Raw genomic sequence first — 23,608 nt, 5'->3', positions numbered from 1 at the left:
TATGTTATAGGTGTACAATATAGTGCTTCACAATTTTTAAAGGTCATACTCCATTTATAGTTATTATAAAATATTTACTATATTACCTGTGGTGTTCAACATGTCCTTGTGGCTTATTTTATACATAGTAGCTTGTACCTCTTAATCTCCCTACCCCTATTTTGCCCCTCTCCCTTCCCTCTCCCCAGTGGTAACCAGTAGTTTGTCCTCTTTATCTGCCAGTCTGCTTCTTTTTTGTTATATTCACTAGTTTGTTGTCTTTTTAGATTCCACATATAAGTGATAACATACAGTATTTGTCTTTCTCTGTCTTATTTCACTTAGCATAATACCCTCCGAGTCCATCCACATTGCTGCAAATGGCAAAATTTCATTCTTTTTTTTTTCTTTTAAAGAAGATGTTGGGGGTAGGAGTTTATTAATTAATTAATTTTTGCTGTGTTGGGTCTTCGTTTCTGTACGAGGGCTATCTCTAGTTGTGGCAAGCGGGGGCCACTCTTCATCGTGGTGCACGGGCCTCTCACTATTGTGACCTCTCTTGTTGCAGAGCACAAGCTCCAGATGTGCAGGCTCAGTAGTTGTGACTCACGGGCCTAGTTGCTCTGCGGCATGTGGGATCCTCCCAGACCAGGGCTCGAACCTGTGTCCCCTGCATTAGCAGGCAGATTCTCAACCACTTCTCCACCAGGGAAGCCCTCATTCTTTTTTTATGACTGAGTAGTATTCCATTGTATATATACCACATCTTCTTTATCCATTCATCTGTTGATGGACGTTTAGGTTGCTTCCATATCTTGGCAATTGTAAATAATGCTGCCATGAATATTGGAGTGTATGTATCTTTTCAAATAAGTGTTTTTGAGGGTTTTTTTTGATATATACTCAGGAGTGGAATTGCTGGGTCATATGGTAGTTCTATTTTTAGTCTTTTGAGAAACCTCCATACTGTTTTCCACAGTGGCTTCACCAATTTACGTTCCTACCAACATTGTATGAGGCTTCACTTTTCTCCACATCCTTGCCAACATTTGTTATTTGTGTTCTTTTTGATGATAGCCATTTTCACAGGTGAGAGATGATATCTCATTGTGGTTTTGATATGCATTTCCCTAAGGATTAGCAACATTGAGCTTCTTTCCATGTGCCTGTTGGCTCTGCATTTCCTCTTTGGAAAAATGTCTATTCAGTTTTTCTGCCCATTTTTTAATTGGGTTGTTTGTTTTTTTGGATGTTGAGTTATATGAGCTGTTTATATATGTTGCATATCAATGCCTTATCAGTCATATAATTTGCAAATATTTTCTCCCATTTAGTAGCTTGTCTTTTCATTTTGTTTATGGTTTCCTTTTCTGTGCAAAAGCTTTTAAGTTTAATTTAGCCCCATGTGTTTATTTTTGCTTTTATCCTTTGCTTTAGGAGATAGATCCAAAAATATTGCTACAATGTATATCAAAGAGTGTTTGCCTGTGTTTTCCTCTAGAACTTTTATGGTTTCTGGTCTTACATTTAGGTCTTTGATCCATGTTGAGTTTATTTTATTTTATTATTATTACTTTTTAATTTATTTTTGGCTGTGTTGGGTCTTTGTTGCTTCGTGCAGGCTTTCTCTAGTTGTGGCGAGTGGGAACCACTCTTGATTGCAGTGTGCGGGCTTCTCATTGTGGTGGCTTCTCTTGTTGTGGAACATGGTCTCTAGGTGCACAGACTTCAGTAGTTGTGGCATGCAGGCTCAGTGGTTGTGGCACGCAGGCTGTAGAGCACAGGCTCAGTAGTTGTGGCACACGGGCTTAGTTGCTCCGCAGCATGTGGGATCTTCCTGGACCAGGAATTGACCCCATGTCCCCTGCATTGGCAGGTGGATTCTTAACCACTGCGCCACCAGGGAAGTCCTGGTTTATTTTTGTATATGGCATTAGAGAACGTTCTAATTTCATTCTTTTACATGTAGCTGTCCAGTTTTCCCAGCACCACTTATTGAAGAGACTGTCATTTCTCCATTGTATATACTTGCCTCCTTTGTCATAGATTAATTGACCATAGGTATGTGGGTTTATTTCTGGGCTGGCTATTCTGTTCCATTGACCTATGTGTCTGTTTTTGTGTCCATACCATGCTGTTTTGATTACTGTAGCTTCATAATATAGTCTGAAGCTTCATAATATACTCAGGGAGCATGATTTCTCCAGCTCCATTCTTCTTTCTCAAGATTGTTTTGGCTATTTGGGGTCTTTTGTGTTTCCATACAAATTTAAAAATTATTTGTTTTAGTTCTGTGAAAAATGCCATTGGTATTTTGATAGGAATTGCATTGAATCTGTATATTGCCTTTGGTAGTATGGTCATTTTAACAATATTAATTCTTCCAATCCAAGAACACAGTATATCTTTGCATCTGTTTATGTCATCTTTGATTTCTTTTATCAGCATCTTATAGGTTTTTGAGTATAGGTCTTTTACCTCCTTAGGTAGGTTTATTCCTAAGTGTTTTATTCTTTTTGATGTGATGATGAATGGGATTGTTTCCTTAATTTCTCTTTCTGATAGTTTGTTGTTAGCGTATAGATATATAACAGATTTCTGTGTGTTAATTTTGCATCCTGCAATTTACTGAATTCATTGATGAGCTCTAGTAGTTTTTTGGTAGCGTCTTTAGGATTTTCTATCTGTTGTATCACGTCATCTGCAAACAATGACAGTTTTACTTCTTCCTTTCCAATTTGGATTCCTTTTATTTCTTTTTTTTGTCTGATTGCTGTGTCTAGGACTTCCAATACTGTGTTGAATAAAAATTCCGAGACTGGGCATTCTTCTCTTGTGCCTGATCTTAGAGGGAATACTTTCAGCTTTCCCCATTGAGTATGATGTTAGCTGTGGATTTGTCATCTATGGCATTTATTATGTTGAGGTATGTTTCCTCTATTCCCATCTTCTGGAGAGTTTTTATCATAAATGAATGTTGAATTTTGTCAATGCTTTTTCTGTATCTGTTGAGATGATCATATGATTTTTATTCTTCAATTTGGTAATATGGTGTATCACATTGATTGATTTGCAGATATTGAAAATTTGAAACTGTAGTTTCCTTTTTTGTAATCTCTTTGTGTACTTCTTTTTCTTCTATTTTGATATGTTCTCTAGATATTTTTAATATTACATGTCATATATATAAAGTATTATGTACTTTATATGTTCTATATTTTAATTTTTGTTCTAATGGTTAGCTTTGTACTAATACCTTTTTTTTTTTTTTTTTTTTTTTTTTTTGTGGTACGCGGGCCTCTCACTGCTGTGGCCTCTCGCGTTGTGGAGCACAGGCTCCGGACGCGCAGGCTCAGTGGCCATGGCTCACAGGCCCAGCCGCTCTGCGGCATGCGGGATCTTTCTGGACTGGGGCGTGAACCCGTGTCCCCTGCCTCGGCAGGCAGACTCTCAACCACTATGCCACCAGGGAAGCCCGTGTACTAATACCTTTGTTAATGCCCATTTCTTTACTTAGATTTCTTCCCCCTACCTTCTCTGTCACTTTTTTACTGACCATTTTTACCTCTCTCTTTATTTCATTTTCACTATTTTATCTGTTTTAATTTTTGCTTATGTCCCTCATTATATTCTCAGTCTAAGCTGTTCATTCCTTGGTTATCATGCAAGGAAGGATGATTTTTTTCTTTATCTTCATTTTTTTCCCCTGTGTTGTTAACTCTCATTTTATATCTTCCTAACTTTATGTTCATTTCTATTTTGAATTTTTAAATATATTCTTTGAAGTTTTTTTCACACCTGCAAATGCTTGTTTAAAGATAATTAATTTTGTCTGGCATATTTTGTTATAGTTTTTCTGTGCTTTGTGGTTGTTTTTTGGGAATAATTTTCATCATCTGAAATGTTTTGATTTTCATTTTTTTTGTTTTCTATTACAGTACTTTTAATATAGATGTTGTCTTCTATATTCGGTTAATTTTAGGAATATCTTACATTTTTCTAGGCCAGCATTAACAGTTGTGTGTAGAAAAGGACGAGTTTGGTGGCAAATTAGATTTCTTAGCTCAAGAGAGCCCTCTTTTGTTGGCATGATGAAGTGCAGCTTGTTTCATGAATGTCTACATTCTTTGGGTGGCAAGGAGAGAGGATCATGAAGTCTTCTGATGTTTCTATTTTATGTTAATGTAGAACTTTAAATTTTTACCGCTTATTTCCTTCTTCTCTTTCACCCTCAAATCCACATGAATCCTTCCCCTTAACGCTATTCCCTTTTCAAGTCTTTACCACTCTTTTCAAGAAGGGGTACAACTCCCACCTCTGATTGCAAACATTTCAAGGCTCTCCCTCTCAATTCCACACAGCCAGTACTCTGAATATCCCGGTGTCAGACTTATTCTCAGCATTTATGCTCTAAGGGTGGGACTCTGTCTTTTGGAAGATAATTATATCTGTATTCCACACCTCAAGTGCCCACTTGCTGCTCTGCAGTGGGCTCCAGAGGTGGCTCTGCTTGCTTCTGAATGTTTATTTCCCTAGTTACTTGTAAATTGAAGTATTATTCTGTTTTAGTCATGCTGTAAACGTGGGTTATTGTGGTTTTATTTATTCTCTCTGATTTGTATGATATTCAGAAGGTGTGTGGAGATTCTAATTTAGTGACCCCATTATCCTGTGGGATTCTAAAATCAGATCAGTTTAAAATGTAATCGTTAAGCAGGTCTTTTTTTGAGCTGCAATTTCCTCCTTATAATTTTCATATATCAATTCTAGTTGTGTCTTCTGAGGCAACATAGAATAAATCAAATTTCTCTCTTATGTTCAAACACAAACTGTTTCACAGCCCATAAAACCTTTTCTGTGGAATAATCATCCATTGATCCTTCAACCACTACTCAGGTGGTAAAACTTCAAGTCACCCCTCCCTGCATCTGATCACTCTCTTTATCAAAGAAACTAACTTCTCAGGTTTATTGTTTCCTATACTGTATTTACCAGCATAACTTGAGGACATTATTACTATTGGAAGAAGCTAACAATAGCAATTTAAAAGTTCACTCTTAGAAGAATTACTTTCCTTCATCCAAATGTAATGATTTACATAAAGCAATAAAGGAAAATTGAAAATGGGAAAAAAACATGTTTTATATTTTGCTTTCAAGAAAGGACAGTCATCAGTTGGCTTATCCACAAACACAGCAAATATTTATTTTGACTGGAAGAACAGTTAATGTGTCTAAATGTTTCTAACCAAATTAGCAAATAAAAAGTAGAATAGCCTGAATGAATATGAATACTTATGAATCTCTTAATTAGGAGTCTAGTGCTGCAAACTGAATGCTAATGAAGTAAAAGAGCACTGCTTTGCTTGTTCTCAATTTATGTAGCACTGGCAGCTATGCTTTTTATGTAATGATGCTAGCACATCCTAGGTCACTAAAAATTTTCAACACAGAGCACAGTATACTTAGAGTGTTCAAATAGGAAGATGATAGGAGAATGTGGGGGAATTGGATGGGGCAGTGGCAGTTGAGAAGGTAAAGTGAATGTAGGATTTTCTTACCAGCTTTGGGAGTGGCTGTTGTTGAAACCGAAAATGGAACTGAATGAAGCTAAATGATGCGTTTTCCCTATGTGACTTCCCTACCTCAACTTCTGATGTGATCTAGTATCTTTATTAAAGAGCAAAGAAATAAACCTGAAGATTTGGATACAGAAAGAAATATCAATTTAAGTCTAGAGGATATGGGAGCTTTGCACTTGGAGTGCTAGTTTTCTAGTTCAGAGGTGTTCAACTTTTGTTCAGCTTTGACACATGAAGGATGATGTTCCTCTGCATAACACAAGGCATTTGCGTTATTTAGACTTGCCCTCTGTAATTCTACTTCTCTTTCTCTTTGGAAATATTGGGAGGCAAGTGAAATAAAGTGACTTTATTGTGGGATTAAACTTGAATCTTATCAAATTTGTTTCAAAGTAAATCATCATGGTAAGAAATAACTTGATGTATGGTAGTCTCCAAGTACTCTACTAGGCAGGCTCTCCCAGACGTAATAGAACAGAAGGGCTCACAGACCAAATCAAGATAATTTAATCATGCAGTTAGTTGAATCAATTGAAAATATACAGCAAGAAGCAAGGGGAAAAAAATGAGGCAGGTGAATATACCTAGGATAGGGTTCAAGCAGGATAAAGGTACTATGCTACCTAAATCCTGTGTTACACATGTTCATAAGTTCTCTTTCTATCCCTCTCTCCCTCACTCTCCTTTCCTTCTTCCCTCTTCTTCTCCCTTCATCTCCCCTCTTCTTCTCCTTCCTTCTGCTCTATCCACCTCTCTCTCTCTCTCTTTCTTTTCTCTCTCATATATGAATTTCATACTAAGATGCTTAGTAATTGGGGCTGTATAACCACTCTCCTTAAAGCATCAATCCCTGAGCAAAGCACTGACTCATATAATCATGATGCATCATCCACATCTAGCCAATCCCTCTATTCTGAATTTTCAGTAAGAGGCTTTAGTTATTTGAACACCAGCTGTTGGCCTGTTCTCAATACTGCAAATAATAGAAGCATTTATAAGCCACTCATGTTGCCTTTTTTTTTGGCCACGCCACACGGCATGCGGGATCTTAGTTCCCCAACCAGGGGTCAAACCTGTGCCCCCTGCAGTGGAAGCGCAGAGTCTTAACCACTGAACTGCCAGGGAAGTCCCAAAGTTACCTTTTTTCAGTGTACTTTGGAAGACAGGATATTACTTTTTATTTTAATCACTTCATATCTTTGATTGTGACAAATATGTTTGTCTGAAATCTGAGGGATATCCAAAAGAGAGACATCAGAGATTAATCTCAATTACTTAAATTCTTAAATTCCATTTCTGGATGAAAGCTAAAACACAGAAACTAACTTAGTATAAAATTGATAAACTCACATATGTGAGTTGCATATGTTTATGTTTCTTCACTTCTAGAGAAATTCTAGAGAAAACGGGCAAGGCTACATTACCTAGACAAAACAGAGTGCGCAAATTTGCGAAATTTTTTGGCAACTAAAAGAGTTTTTAGACATCCTATATTACTTCCTCTCCAGAGCAGAAAGTAATCATAGGGAATACAGGACCATCTGGTCCTAAAGGTAAGTAGTGTCAGAGAAGAATTTTAAAAAGGAGGAGCAAGTCGGTAAATAGGGGTAAATATCATAGGGTCAGTGCCCTTTTGTATGCCTTTTCTTTTGTGTGTGTGTGTGTTCCTGCTTATGGATTGCTTTGCCCACTTCAAAGTCCATACTTACGATTTATGTTATATTCTAAATTTGATATCATACAGGACCTAGAGTATTCCTACTTGAGTGAGTCTGAAAGGAAAAATCAGCATTTCAGTCATATGTGCAGACTACATAGATTCAAAATATTTTTTAAAAGCATGATACAAAGATTTCTTTTTCTAATCAAGATGGAGAGTAAATTCATAGGAACATAATTTATTTTCCTGCCTAAACAACAAAAAAACTGGATAAAATACATGAAAGAACAGTTTTTAAGACATTGGACATTGGGCAGTAAAGGGTAGTGATTCCCTTCGCTATATGAACAGATGAGATGAGACCTATAATTGTCCCAGCTTATTGCCTGCAGATTTCCCAGGCCAAAGGGAGAGAGATCCCAAAGCATGGAGGTCTCCCTAAGTTGCAAAGAAGAAACTGGAAGTCTGGGGAGACCAAGGAACCAAGAGCTCGGAGTAAAGAGCGTAACAGAGGAAAGAGCTGTTCAGAGACAGGGAGAGAGATCTCTGGAGATCTACAGAGTCCTCCTCCATGAGTCTTCAGCTGAGTACTGATCACTGCATGAGGGTGAGGAAACTGCTCAATGCAGAAAGGATTAGAGGGAATAATACCCAGTGTTTACAGAGGGTACCAGCCAAAATGGAAAACTTCATAATTTGTGGAATGTTGGGTAGAGTACTCAGAAGTGTTTTGCCTCAGTAGCAGCAAAATCATTCCTAAACTACTAAATGCTGCTCTGGTTCCTCCTAACAGTGCTTATAAGGAAGAGCTGAATGGCTCAAACTGTTCCTAAATAACAACAATATCACAGAATAAAGCTCAATAATATTTATAGGAATTCAAAAATATACAGCATTCAGCAAGATAAAATTAGTAATGTCCAATAAAAAATTATCAGCATGCAAAGAAGAAAGATACTGTGATCCATAAGAAGGGGAAAAATAATCAAAACCAATCCAGATGGGACACAGAAGATAGTAAACAAGAACAGTAAACAGTTATTATAACCATATTCCCTAAGTTTAAGAAGCTGGAGTAAATACTGCACAGGTTAAGTAAAGACAGAAAATGTTAAAAAGACTCAAATTGGCCTTCCATGTATTAAAACTGCAATGTGTGAAATGAAAAACATACCGGGTGGGATTAATGATGGAGTAGACATTGGAGAAGAAATGATTATTGAACTTGAAGACATAGTAATTGAAACCATACAAGCGAAGCACATTAAAATGACTGAAAAAAAACCCATAGAGCATTAGTGAGTATTTAATATTTCTTACAGGGCAGGTCTGCCAGAGATGAGATGAATCCTTTCAGGTGTTGCCTGCTTCCAAATGGCTTTATTTTGACTTCATGTTAAAAGGATATTTTTACTGGATATAAAATTATAGATTAACAGTTTTTCTTTAAGTACTTTAAAGATGTTGTTTAATTGCTTATCCCCTTTACTGTTTTTTCTGATAAGTCAACCATCATTCTCATCATTGTTCATTGTATGTAATATATCTTCTCTCATTTTAAGATTTTATCTTTATGCTTTAGATTTCAGCCATACAACCCTAATATGCCTAGGTGTAATTTTCTTTGTATTTACTGTTCTTGGGTTTCGCTGAACTTCTTAGGTCTGTGGGTTGGTCTTTCCTCAGTTTTGGAAAATTGTCAGTCATCTCTTCCAGTATTTCTTCTGCTCTATTCTTTTTTCTTGTTTTGGGTCTCCAGCTACACAAATGATAGCCTATTTGATTTTGTTTCACAGTGATTGGATGTTTTGATCCCCCTCCTCTTTAAATTTTTCTCTTTGTGTTTTAATTTAGATAATTTCTGTTGTACTCACATTCACTGATTCTTTTATTTGATGTGTTCAGAATGCCAATGAGCCCATCAAAATAATTCTTCATTTTATATTTTATTTTTCATTTTTAGGATTACCATCTGGCTCCTTTTTATAGTTTTCATTTGTATCAGGAACAAATTCCCCATCTCTTTATACATGCTATCCACCTTTTCCATGAGATTGCTTAATATATTTATCATTGTTATTTTAAATTCCCTCTGATGGTTCTAACACTTGGACCATGTTTGGATCAGATTTTTTTTTTTTTTGTGGTATGCAGGCCTCTCACTGTTGTGGCCTCTCCTGTTGCGGAGCACAGGCTCTGGACACTCGTGCTCAGTGGCCATGGCTCACGGGCCTAGCCACTCCATGGCATGTGGGATCTTCCCGGACTGGGGCACGAACGTGTGTCCCCTGCATCGGCAGGTGGACTCTCAACCACTGCGCCACCAGGGAAGCCCTGGATCAGATTTTAATGGCTGTTTTCTCTCTTAAGAATGAGTCACATTTTTTTTCCCCTTTTTTCATGTCACATGTTTTTGATTGATAGTTGGATATTGATAATAGAACAATAGAAACTGAAGCAAATAATATTTACACCCATTGCACATTCCTGTTGTCAGTCCAGTAATGTGAGGAGATGAGTTAATCTAGTCCATGACTGAGTTGGATCTAGGCTTAGTTCTTTATTTTAGTTAGATTTATTTCACCACAGACTTCAAATAGTTTGTGCAAGGGATCAGAATTTTCTTTTTAGCCAGATGTCGGACCTGTGTACCTGGAGGATCTGTTTCCATTCTGCTGCTTTTCCCACAGCCTTCCCCAGGCCCTGCTTGTTTACATCTCAGAGAGATATCTCTCAGCTCTCTTGCCTCTGTGCCAGCCAAAATCAGTTATTGCTCTGTACCCATTGAAGACCTCATGTACCTAAAGAGTTCAGTTCAGTTTTTCCTATGCTGCCTTCAGACTTCAAGAAAGCCCCTATGCTTACACCTCAGGAAAGAATCTCTTTCAGCTTCCCTGTCCCTCTCTCAGTCATAAATTATCATTGCTCTTACTCAGTGTACAGCCTGGAGAACTTAAAGAGCTTGTCTCAGTCCTTTCCTGCCCTCAGAGTTCATGAAGTCCTGCACACTGTACCTTGGTAGAGCTTGCCTCTCTCAGTATTCTTGCCCCTCTTCACCAAAGATAGGTGCCTGCTGCCTTGTATCAATGTAAAGCCTGAGTGCTTGAAAGTTTTTTTAAGCATTCCTACTCTCGCCCCAGTATTTCTCATGACTACTCTGTGAAGGCTATGAAGTGTTGTAGGCGGCTGTACTCTGTGTTCTAAGGATTTTAAGCCATCATGCCAGCTCACACTTAGTCTATAGAAATTTGTTAAAATTTCAGAAGTTTAATTCTTGAGTTATCCGAGTTTTCTTCTTACCTTTCTTCCTGCTCTGACAGCTTTCTCCTTTTCTACTGCTTCACCAAGGATGAAACTCTTGGGTTGCTTTGCTCCCAAGAGAGGTATGTAACTTTCTGAATTTTAATTCATTACATATTTTTTCTCCATCCTTAGCTCTCTGATGACTTTTTAATAAATTATGATTTTATGGGTTATCTGGATTGTTATTATTGCTAGGGTAGGAATGACATTCTTTTGCAACTTTCTACATTCTAGGCAGAAGCTGACATCTGATGGTTTACATATAAATGATTGTTTTCCCTTTCAATAAATATATATATCTTGGAATTCCTTTTTCAAAATTTCTTAGAATCATTCATCATATTCTTTCAAATACCTTTGGTGGTGGAAAATCTTTAGTTCCAAAAATCGTATCTGCTTTAAAATAAGAATGACATTCAAAATTGAGTTTCTAAATAATGCTGATGATGAAATTTGGTAATGTTATTAGCCAAAAGAAATTTATAAAATAATTAGTCTGATTTTCTTGTTTCTTTTAAACAATTTTTTTTTTTTTTTTTTGCGGTATGCGGGCCTCTCACTGTTGTGGCCTCTCCTGTTGCGGAGCACAGGCTCCGGATGCACAGGCTCAGCGGCCATGGCTCACGGGCCCAGCCGCTCCGCGGCATGTGGGATCTTCCCGGACCAGGGCACGAACCCGCGTCCCCTGCATCGGCAGGCGGACTCTCAACCACTGAGCCACCAGGAAAGCCCTCTTTTAAACAATTTTGAAGGCAATTTTATGTAAACAGTTCAAAACTGGTTTTGAGTGATGGCAGCATCATTGAAATAAGAAAGCTCTTTCTTATGATGGCTGTTTAATTATAGAATAGCAATTTAAGCCAAATATTTTTTTAAAATATTTGTTTATTTAATTATTTATTTTGGTTGCTCCAGATCTTAGTTGCAGCACGTGGGATCTTACTTGCGGTATGTGGATGTCTTGGCTGCAGCATGCAGACTTCTTAGTTGCGGCATGTGGACTCTTAGTTTTGGCATGCATGTGGGATCTAGTTCCCCGACCAGGGATTGAACCCGGGCCCCCTGCACTGGGAGTGTGGAGTCTTACCCACTGGACCACCAGGGAAGTCCCTAAGCTAAATATTTAAGAAGATGTAATCTTAAAATCCATTTTCATTGCTCATGAGATATCACCTCACACCAGTCAGAATGGCCATTATCAAAAAGTCTACAAACAATAAATGCTGGAGAGGGTATGGAGAAAAGGGTGTTTTCCCACTGTTGGTGGGAATGTAAACTGGTATAGCCACTATGGAGAACAGTATGGAGGTTCCTTAAGAAACTAAAAATAGAGTTACCATATGATCCAGCAATCCCACTCCTGGGCATATATATATCCAGAGAAAAACGTGGTTCAAAAGGATACATGCACCCCCAGTGTTCATTGCAACACTGTTTACAATAGCCAAGACATGGAAGCAACCTAAATGTCCATCAACAGATGAATGGATAAAGAAGATGTGGTACATATATACAATGGAATATTACTCAGCCATTAAGAAGAATGAAATAATGCCATTTGCAGCAACATGGATGTACCTGGAGATTATCATAGTAAGTGAAGTAAGTCAGACAAAGACAAATATCATATGATATCACGTATATGCAGAATCTAAAAAAAATGATACAAATGAACTTATTTACAAAACAGAAACAGACACACAGACTTAGAGATTGAATTTATGGTTACCAGGGCGAAGGGTGGGAAGGAGGGATAGATTGGGAGTTTGGGATTGACATATACACACTGCTATATTTAAAATAGATAACCGGGCTTCCCTGGTGGCGCAGTGGTTGAGGGTCCGCCTGCAGATGCAGGGGACGCGGGTTCTTGCCCCGGTCCGGGAAGATCCCACATGCCGCGGAGCGGCTGGGCCCGTGAGCCATGGCTGCTGAGCCTGCGTGTCCAGAGCCTGTGCTTCACAACGGGAGAGGCCACACCAGTGAGAGGCCCACGTACCGCAAAAAAAAAAAAAAAAATTAAAATAGATAACCAACAAGGACCTAATCTATAGCACAGTGAAATTTACTCTATACTCTATAATAACCTAAATGGGAAAAGAATAGATGCATGTATATGTATAACTGAATCACTCTGCTGTACACCTGAAACTAACACAGCATTGTTAATCAATTATACCCCAATATAAAAAAAAAATCCATTTTCATTGCTCATATATCTAGCCTTGAATACCTGTTTTTAAATTACTTTAAAATATTTCAGATTTTATTTCTCCTTATACTGAATAATGCAATACAATTGATAATACATATTTTCTCCATTTTATGATTTTCTTTGTAAATACAAAAATAGATTTTTTACTTAGTTTAACTGAAAACATATCATAGCCATCTTTACCTTGTTTACAACTGACTGTAATTTCAAATGAAGTGTTTCAGGAGGAAGATAGACATTCCATTCATGAAAACGAAAGTGGAAATTTTTACAAAAATTACCACGGAAAAGTGGAATCAGATGTGACACAGCTCTCCCTGAAGAGGGCAGCACTCTATGGAAAATCGGAAGTCAAAGGAGAATGCTTCTGAACTTTTGCCTCATGTACCAGAGCCTGGTCAAAGCATTGAGAAACATTTATTTTAACTGAATTTTAAACAGTCATAAAATGACTGAACACTTTCTTCTGAGGCTGAATATTCTGGCTAGGTGCTTATTTGGTATTTTTTTCTGTCAATACCAAAGTTTAAGCACATATAATAATTATGACTTATTGTATATTTACTGCTTTCTGTGTAAGAAACAATTTCTTTTAATTATTGAAAATGATTTCTTTTGAATTTCGTTGGCATCCTCATGTCTTGAAAATTGCAGGATTTATTGCACAAAGCCATGTTCACTGTATTCTTACATTTTATGATTTTATGAATGCCTATTATGTCCTCATGAAGGTGTTTAGTTCTTGTTTTATTTTTAAATCTTGTAGACTGTTGGTTTTTTTTTTTTTTGGCTGCATTGGGTCTTTGTTGCCGTGTGCAGGCTTTCTCTAGTTGCGGTGAGCAGGGGCTACTCTTCGTTGCAGTGTGCGGGCTTTAGTTGCGGTGGCTTCTCTTGTTGTGGAGCATGGGTTCTAGGCGCGCGCTCTTCAGTAGTTGCAGCACGCAGGCTCAGTAGTTGTGGTTCTCAGGCTCTAGGGCACAGGCTCAGTAGTTGTGGCACATGGACTTAGTTGCTCCGTGGCATGTGGCATCTTCCCGGACCAGGGCTCGAACCCATGTCCTCTGCATTGGCAGGCGGATTGTCAACCGGTGAGCCACCAGGGAAGACCCTAGACTGTTTCTTTAAGCCTTTTACATATATGGAAGTTTTCTTTTTCCATTCATCAAATTCCAATCCAACAAATGTGTTGTTTTTGAGCATTTTCTAAGTGCAAGCTCCTTTGCAAATGCTTCTGTGTCTGGCTTATTTTAGTTGTCCTTACTTTTATCTTCTGCAGTTCAATTATACATGTGTTGACACTTGGTCAGATACAGCAAGCAGAGGTTGGCGCCTGCCAGCAGCATCTTGCAATTGTACCTCCTATATAATGCCTAATCTAACTTTTTCCATTCATCTCTTATTCTTTTCTTATTATGAAATATATGTACTTACAGAAGAATTTATAAAATATATCTGTACTGTCTAATGAATACTTATAAAACAAACTCTGGTATAACCCAAGTCAAAAAATAGAAATTTTGCAACATCCAAGAACACCCACCTTGTTTGTGGCTTCCTTCCTAATTATAATTCTATCCCTCCACTCTGGAAGTATCCACTATTTCTGGCTTTGTGATAATCATACCTTTCTTTTCCTTTATGCTTTTACAACCTATATGTGCATCTCTAAACAATGGCCTGGTTTCGCCTGCTTTGAACTTAATATGAGTAGACTCCATACTGTTGGAATTATTTTTATCTTTCTTCTTTTGTTCAATATTGTGTTTGCAAGGTCATCTATACTATAGCATTTTGCCTACCATTTTCCTAGTGATATACTCTTCCATTGTATGCATATTTCACAACTCATTCATACTATTGTAAGTGGACATTCAGGTGTTTGCGGTTTTTGGTTACCATAAATAACACTGCTACAAATATTCTTACACATGTATGCTAGTGCATATGTTTACATATTTTTAGGGTAGTACTGGCATACTTTAACATTTCCCTCATGAAACACCTCTTGGACTTTGATATCCAAATTTTAGAATGTAAGTGTCCTTGCAATATACTTGTTAGCTGATTTATATGAAAAAATTGTATTTATGTCTCGCAAATTCAATACTACATTTTAAACAAAACAATGTGTGTGTGGGAGGGGAAGTCTGGGTTATATTCCAGGTAGAATTGTTAAGTATTAATGTTTTGAAAGGTGTAGCTAGAATCACTGAAGCACATATGTGATGGTTAATTTTATGTGTCAACTTGACTGGAGGCGTTGCCCAGATATTTGGTTAAACATTATTCTGGATGTATCTGTGAGGGAGTTTCTGGATGAGATTAACATTTGAATAGGCAGAGACTAAGTTAAACAGGTGGCCCTTTCCAATGTGGGTGAGCCTCATCCATTTCATTGAAGGCCTGAATAGAACAAAAGGCTGAATAAAGGAGAATTTGCTCTCTCTGCCTATCTTCTAGCTGGAACATTGGTCTTCTCCTGCCTTCACACTTGGACTTGGACAGGAACTACACCATTGGCTTTACTGCGTCTTCACCAGATTTCTGGGTTCAACTGAAGATCTTGGAACTTCTCAGTCTCCATAATCACGTGAGCCAATTCCTTATAATAAATCATGTATGATATATTACATCAATTGGATATTACATATCCAAGTTTTACTTCTCTGGAGAACCTAGACTAATACAGCATGTTCTGCATACAAAGAAACTATTTGAAGTAACTATATTAGTCATTTAATGAATACTTTATGTGCATTTTACTCTGAATTAGTTATGTTTTAGGAAATTGGTGGATGTTTCAGGTTGATATAAAAACACTATAATTTTCCTTATTTAAAATATTAAGAAATAGACTCTCAATTAGCATTTATTTTTAAAATGTCTAATTTACAAAGATAAATTTCTGATCTTAAGTGAAGAATACCTAAAGTGGGAAATGCTGTACCTAAAATGGCAATGCTGGGTAAAAGATTGTGTGTATCTTCAACTTGGCTAGATAATGCCAAATTGTTTTCCAAAAGTGAAGTGTGAATATTCCCACCAGGTGTCTATGGTACTTCTGTTGCTTACATCCTCACCAACAGGGTAACCAAATATCCCAATTTTTGAGGAAGCATGCTGTTTTACAGAAAAATGCATTATAAGACATAGAAGGGACTGTAGAATTAGAGAACAATAATTTCACAGAAATTACATTAATAGATTGAGGGAAGGATTATTAATCGGTGTCAAGATCATTAAGTAAATGGTTTATGGAAAACTGGCCATTGGTTAATTGTTAAAAGAAAACCTCACACATGATTTTTTAATCACAAGGGGAAAATTTTATCTGTACAGTGGAGGGGAAAACAAAATAACTTAGTATTGGAATCAAATCATAGTGTCATTAATGTTTGTTAATCAGATATTGTGTGCCAGATATAAAGCCACATGAAGTACACACCAAGACCTATGAATTATTCTAGGCAAAAATATTTAAATTGGGTTTATTAAGCCTCTAATATAATGTACAATTTATAAAAAATGCAGGTTAGAGACTGACAAGTTAAATGGTAGCATAGCAAAGAAACCAGAAAAATCCAGGGATATTCTACAATAGGTAACTGACCTGGTTCTTTAAAAAGTCATGATTGTGAAAAAGAGATTATAATCTATTACAAGAAACTTAAGGGACATAAAAACCAGATGAAAGTTTGATCCTATGTTTGATATTTGAATGGACAAACCATCTGTGTGTGATATTTTTGGATCAAATGGGGAATTTTGAATATAGTATAAGTATTAGAAGAGATAAAAGGTACTGAAAGAGAAAGAGATTACTTACTGAAAAAAGTAGGTTGAGGAAGAGTGTACAATACGATTTTATATTGATATGTAACTACAAAGGTGTGTGTGTGTGTGTGTGTGTGTGTGTGTGTGTGTGTGTGTGTAAAGACCTGGAAATATAGGCGTTAATTAGTAATGATGGTCTCTGGTGGTGAAGGACTGATTTAATTATGCTTTTCTAATTTTCTACAGTGCACATGTGCTGCTTTTCTAATAATAATTTTTAACTAAGTTATACTTAACATACAATGTTATATTAGTTTCAGGTGTACAGTATAGTGATTCAATATTTTTATACATTATGAAATAATCACCCCAATAAATCCAGTTACCATCCATCACTACACATGTAATAATAATTTTTGAAAAACACAAGCTAGATAATAAAAAGTTACTCAGTGTAATAGATCAGTATTTTTTAACCGATTAATTTTAATGGAGTGTATTTCCTGGTAAAAATTAAGACATAAAAGATAAGTATTTTCTGTCTAATAATAATTCTGTGCATGACTAGCATCTTACATGCTAGATAATCTTCTTGGAAATAATGATTACCTTGATTATTATTAAAAAGACCACTCTATAGGCTCATAAGTCATCTAGTGTCTTCCCTCTTGATTATGTGCATTTTAATGATTTTAAAATAGGTAGAACATGTCTTTCTCTATCCTTTTAGCAATTTATAGTTTTGGTTCCGTCATTTTCGTCCCTGTTATATTTAGTTTATTAAAGCAGAAATAAATTGATTAAAATAACTTATGAAGAGTTTGCAGATAGCTGTCTATAATTATGAACAGAGTTTTATGCTCCCATTTACTTCATTTTACATATATATGTTTTAAAAAATGCACCTCTTCTTTCTCCCACTGACTCTTGAAAGCCTGGATTAGGCTTTTGTTGATTGATATAATCATAAAACAATTATCAGACAATTTTAGTGCATTATTCACTTTTTATTCATAAAAGTGAATAAATAAGGTTTTTTGCCCTCAAGGAGATCCCAATCCAGAAGGGAAAAGAAGAAAAAAAGTGCTATATGGATCTATAAACAAAATAATTTCCAAAGCAATAGAATTTCATTTATTTTCTTCAGCAAAATATAAGTATTTATTAGGTTCCAGGTTCTGTACTAGAAATTGGGCTTCAGAAATAAAATATACAGTTTCTTCCTTTGAATTGCCAATAGTCTAAGATAGACTAATAAACAGATAAACAGACTGATCACAATCAGTATGATTAGTAGCACGTAATCAGTGGTTCTCAAATAAGGGAGTATTTTGCCCCGCAGAGGACACTTGGCAATGTCTGAAGACATCTTTGATTGTCACTTCTGGGGTGTGTGTGCTACTGGCACCTGGTAGGTAGAGGCCAAGGATACTACTAATCATCCTACAATGCACAGGACAGCCCTGCACAACAGAGTTATTAGGTCAAAAATGTCAATAGTGCTGCTCTTGAGAAACCCTACACTAATCAGTGAGTGTTTTTGGCTTATGTAAGAGAATTGTCTAACCCAGTGAAGGTAAGTAGGGGAGAAGGACATGGAATGCTTTTATGGAGCCTGCCGCTGAAGTTTGAAGGACAAGTAGAGGTAACCAGGCAGAGGACACCAGATATGTCACCAGGGGTATGTGAAGAGAGTTATGGGAACATGCAAGAAGGAAAGTGTAATTTGGGGGGATGATGAGGAGTGGGCATGCATAGACAACTGTCAAAGAAGGCTTCTCGGGGATGTTTGAGCTATGTCTAAAAGGATGACTAGGAGGTTGTCATGTGGACATAGGTATATGGGGGACAGTGTTGGAAAAGTTCTTGAATTTCAGTTTCAGATTGAGGTTTGTAATTCTGCCAAGAGTCATTTTGAGAAGTGGTATAAAATAGTCCTATAAAATAACAACAAAAAAACTCTGCATATGACAATAGTAATTCATTTGCATCATAAGGGGTCATCATATTTTAAAGATTATGTATTTAAGAAAATAATAGAACTCAGTTGCAATGATGAATATATGAGAATATTCATTGCAGCTTTAGCTTCCAAATATTTGGGAATTTTCCAGATATATTTTAAAAAATTGATTTCTAGTTTAATTCTATTATGATCTAAAGACATACTTTTAATAATTTCTATTCTTTAAAATTGGGCAAAGTTTGTTTTATGGCCAAGAATACTGTCTATCTTGTTGAATGTTCCACATGCACTTGAAAGAAATGCTTACTCAGCTGTTGTATGGAGTGTTCCATAAATGTAAATAATATGACATTATAGTGACATATTCGTTGATAATGTTGCTTATGTCTCCTGTATCTTTACTGATTTCCTGTCTTTTGTCTAGCAATTACTGAGAGAGGAATGTTGAAGTGTCAAACTGTAATTGTGGATTTATCTATTTCTCTTTTTAGCACTAGCAGTTTTTGTTTTGTGTATTTTGAGGTTTTGTTATTAGGGATGTACACATTTAGAATTCTTAGGTCTTCTTGGAGAATTGACCCATTTATTCTTATCTAATTTTTCTTTTAAACATTGATAATATTCCTTGTTCTGAAGTAACTTTGTGTGATATTATTAAAGCCACCCAAGCTTTCTTTTGTTGGTGTTTGCATGGTATATCTTTTTTCATCATTTTACTTCTAACCTATCTATGCTTTTATATTAAGGAGATTTCTTATAAATAGCATATACTTTTAAAAACTCCAGTCTGGCAATCTCTGTTTTTAATTGGCACATTTAGATCATTCACATTTTGTCAATGTTGATGTGGTTGAATTAAATTCTACAATCTTGCTTTCTATTGTTCCATCTGTTCTTCATTTCTTTCATCCTCTTTTTCTGCCTTCTTTTTGGTTAACTGAACATTTTTCTTATGATTCCATTTTATCTTCACTATTAACTTATTATTAATACTTCTTAAAAATTTTTTTAATAGTTGCCCTAGGGTTTATGATGTATATCTTCAGTTAATCAGTCTGCCTTATATAATATTCTTGTTCATGTGTAGATTTTGTTTTTTTCATTATAGAGCACTGACTTTGAGTGTGTGATCATGCTTACAACTAATTACATTATTAAAAATTCTGAAATCTATACTCCTTTGTTTATGTCTAGCAAATGCTCAACAACTGCCTATCAGGAAAAAAAAAGTCCTAATCTCTAGTGTTTGATAATTTCTGTGACTTAACCTCTCCAACTATGGCCTGTTTCTAGCTATTATTGTGACATCACTAAATATGGAATTAGGAAGAAATGAGACAATTTTTGCACTGAGCCAGTGCAAGCTGGCTCCAATACACACTTCTGAGCCCATAAGGTCCCCTAGTGTTGCTAAGACATGTCCTTGGTTCTTGGTTACTATTTATATTTCTAGGGCCTAAAACTTTAAATTCTCAGACCTACAAATTTAAATTCCAATATCCAAGGAGTCTGTAACTACATTTCATCCTCTTGTAAGTTTATCTTCTCGTATTACTAAAGAGTTCAGGTTCATTAAATATGATCATATCCCCTTCATAGAATTTCTTTCTACCTTCAGAAATACTCACCAATGGCTCCCATATACCTATTTGTATTAACTATGTCTGAAATCAATCTAAAGACAAGACAAAACAAGGAGATGCATCAGGCCATTCTGTTTGTGCCAGCTACTCAGGAGTTGGCTGCCCTAGTGTTGGGGCTTACAGCAGACTTAATTTGGGGAAAGGATCTGGGAGGGTTAGAGAGTAGGTTTGCATGTTTTCTTACCAAAAGATTGTGAATCATTGGATTGATATAGGTTAGCCCGAAGGTCCGTGTTTTGAAGACCTAAAAATAGCTGCCTTGGTGCTCACTCATAACCAGCTACTGACTGTCCCAGTGGAAGTCAAGTGGTGACTATGGCCTAATAAGATGAGATCTTACTTAGAATAGAATTGGGGAAATGAAACAAATGTTGAACATTTCGAACCTCCTGGGAGGGTCTGCTATGAGGCAGTCTTAAGAGTATTTCAATTCCAATGTCTTTATAGAAGGCAGAATCTGAGCCACTCATGATAATGTTAAAATAAAGATTTGGGGGGAGGAGGTGGGTATGTGTTGAATAGAGAAATTACAGAAGCTCAACACTTTTGACTGAAACTCAATGCTAGGAGACTGGGAAGTGTCATAAAGAGACTACAGTATATATTCAGGAAAAAATTTTGAATAATTCTGAATTTTACTGCATAAACACATAGGTTAATACTTTCTTGTGTTATCATTTCTCCACATTCCAGGATGAAAATAGTAAAAAAGGGTTGAAAGAAGCTTGAATCTAATTTCTCATTTCTTAACTCCCTTTTCTTTAATTTCTGCATAACACACCATCACCAATATATCAACATTCTTCTAAAGGAGGAAATTGGAATATAAAACACATCTTTATGATAAATAAAAGCATATAGGCAGGAGTTGTAAATCATTTAAATTTCCTTTGGGATAGTGATTCCAAAACATTACTTAGTGAACTGCAATTGCTATTAATCACCTTTATAGCCGAGAAATTCAGATTTTTCCCCAAGTGTATGCATTTCTTTTTCTATGAATTAAAGAATATTTACTTAGATTTATCCTAATAATAACATATTAAATACATGAGAACCATTTTGTTACACTATAGCTACATCCATGTTTTTTTTGTTGTTGTTTCTTTTTAAATCATGTGTTTTTTTCTAAGATAAAAGGAATACAAACTCATTATTTAAAAAATTGGAAAATGTAGATAATACTTATAAATAAAACAGAAAAATCAACCATAAACCCAACACTCAGAGAGAACCTGTCAACATTCACAGAATTTCATCTACATATTTTTATGCACATATTTTAAAAAATTGGAATTATACTATATATACAGTTTCAAATACTAACATTTCCACCAAGAATATATGAGAGCCTTTTCCTATCCTATCAAATATTTTGACTCTATAATTTCCATTTGCTGAATCATATTGGATGCTTCATAATGTAAAGCTTCATAATGCAATGATGTTTCAAGTATTCCATCAATATAGTTCCCTTTTCTATAATTTCAAAATCCAAACATTTTATCTTTTATCTTCTAATCTGCTAAACTTTGGTTCATGGTGGGAAAAATTAGCTCTGGATGATTGCACTCACTTCCTCTTTCTTGTCCAGCTTTCTTCTGGGCATGAAAACCCCAAGTGGGAAATGTTCCTAAGCTGTAAAAACTTCTGGAAAAACTTCTGTCCTAAAGAGGTATTTTGCATCTTTCCTTTTCACTATCAATGTGTGACTTCAGTCTAATTTTCTCCAAGTTGTGTTCTCTTCAATAGATTCTCTATCTACCCTTCTTCTCAATTCCTCTTACCATGATTATAGACCAGTCTTCATAATTTCCTGCCTGGATTGAACAGCAAAATTCTCCTGACTGATTTCCATGCATCCAGTCTCACTCTTTCCTAAACTCTTTCCCAGACTTCCACCTTTGTGATTTTTTTATCATCAAATCAGAGTATGTCATTACCCTACTAAATATTCTAAATGCCTCCCATTGCCTGCAAAAAGATAGTTTGGCAAGACATGTAATTTCCTTCACAATCTAGTACTAACACATCTCTGTATTTATTTATTAATTTATTCAACAGAGCTTACAAGATTATATTTGATACATGAAAGTTTTCATATAGTAGGAATAAATCTTTGCGGATGTTGCCAATGATGACGATGGGTGCAACATTGAAAGAAATGGTCCTGGGAGGCAAAGGCAAGCAAAGCTAGTAATAAAAAAGCAGCAACATCAAAAGCTATCCTTCAGTTTATTTACTGGAGTTTCTACAATTACTAAAGGATGATACATATTTAAAGTAAAGTTTAAAGAATGACAAGAGAAAAATTCTAGGCTTAATGGGTATTGCAAAGGAAGGACATAGGCTTAATGTTATGAGCTATACAGGAGAGAGGTTAAGAGTGCTCTTGAGAAAGTCAGCCTGGATTATAATTTTGGCTTTTCTACTTACTAACTTGGGAGAATTACCTGACTTCTTTGTAATTTGGTTTCTTTGGCCAAATGGATAATAGTAGTGTATTCCTTATAAACTTGTTGAGAGAACTTAGTTGATTTAAGTAAAGGGCTCGGCAAAGTAAGCTTTTAATGAAACTTAGCTATCATTGTTATTATTATTATTAACCATATTTATCTAAAAAGAGAAAATAGAGCCTTTTGCTAACTAGGTATAAGAGAGTTAGATGACATAAACCATCGGCTGCTCTGTAGTTTACAGGAAAGCTCCAACTATTAAAAAAACAAATAGGAAAAATAAATATGTTGCCACCTGATTCTTAGTGGAACTTTTCGTTTCCTCCATCCCCTACTCACTTATTTCAAATGTTCTATTTAAAATTTCTGACTCTTTCTTTAAGAGTAAAAGGCTACACATTTGATTCATAACATATATTTCAAACTCAACATTCAGTTATGGTAGTAATAATCCTTGAAATTATAACTTTTTTGGGTTAAATTTAGAAAGCATTGCACAAGGTTGTACGAGAACAGTCCCCAATCCTGAGAAAATTTTAGCACATGTTCAGGTTAAGCTGTGATATAAAAGCCCTAATTTAACTTGAAATGATTTTCTTGTCCTAGTGTCAATTTCTTTTACCTCTTGGCTCCATTGCTTAGCATAACCACCCAGAGCAAGGTTTACTCTTTTTGACTAAGAGCATAAAAAGCTATTGGCAGAAACTAACATGCCATTGTAAAGCAATTATACTCCAGTAAAGATGTTAAAAAAAAAAAAAGCTATTGGCTGTAAGATTGCTTTCATTTAGGGGGATGTGTATGTGGAGTGGGGGAGAGAAAAAGGAAGATATAAAAAAAAGGAAGGACAGTCATTTTCAGGGAGTTTACTTGAGTTATTTTAAGGACAAATGTAGCCTACTATTCATTTTCTTTCATCATTCTGTAATAAAATTGAACTTTGATGAGCTTAGGTCCAGGGAACAAAATGTGATGCTACCACTTGTAATGATGTATTAAATTCATAGGGTTCTACAATGGAATGATCCCTT

General features: G+C 35.9%; 1 protein-coding gene across 1 annotated transcript in view; it reads left to right on the top strand.

Moving 5' to 3' along the window:
- FBXO4 (F-box protein 4) overlaps positions 1 to 15,404 on the top strand; it is a gene marked incomplete at its 5' end in the record, with an annotated part of 38,663 nt that extends 23,259 nt beyond the window's left edge. The window contains one exon of the transcript XR_014326130.1: positions 15,199 to 15,404. The remainder of the gene's footprint in view (positions 1 to 15,198) is intronic.
- Positions 15,405 to 23,608: the final 8,204 nt, after the last annotated feature.

The sequence above is a fragment of the Leucopleurus acutus genome (assembly GCF_964270905.1).
Source record: "Leucopleurus acutus genome assembly, chromosome: 3".
Classification (NCBI taxonomy): Eukaryota; Metazoa; Chordata; class Mammalia; order Artiodactyla; family Delphinidae; genus Leucopleurus; species Leucopleurus acutus.
This window is presented reverse-complemented; position numbering and strand designations above follow the sequence as displayed.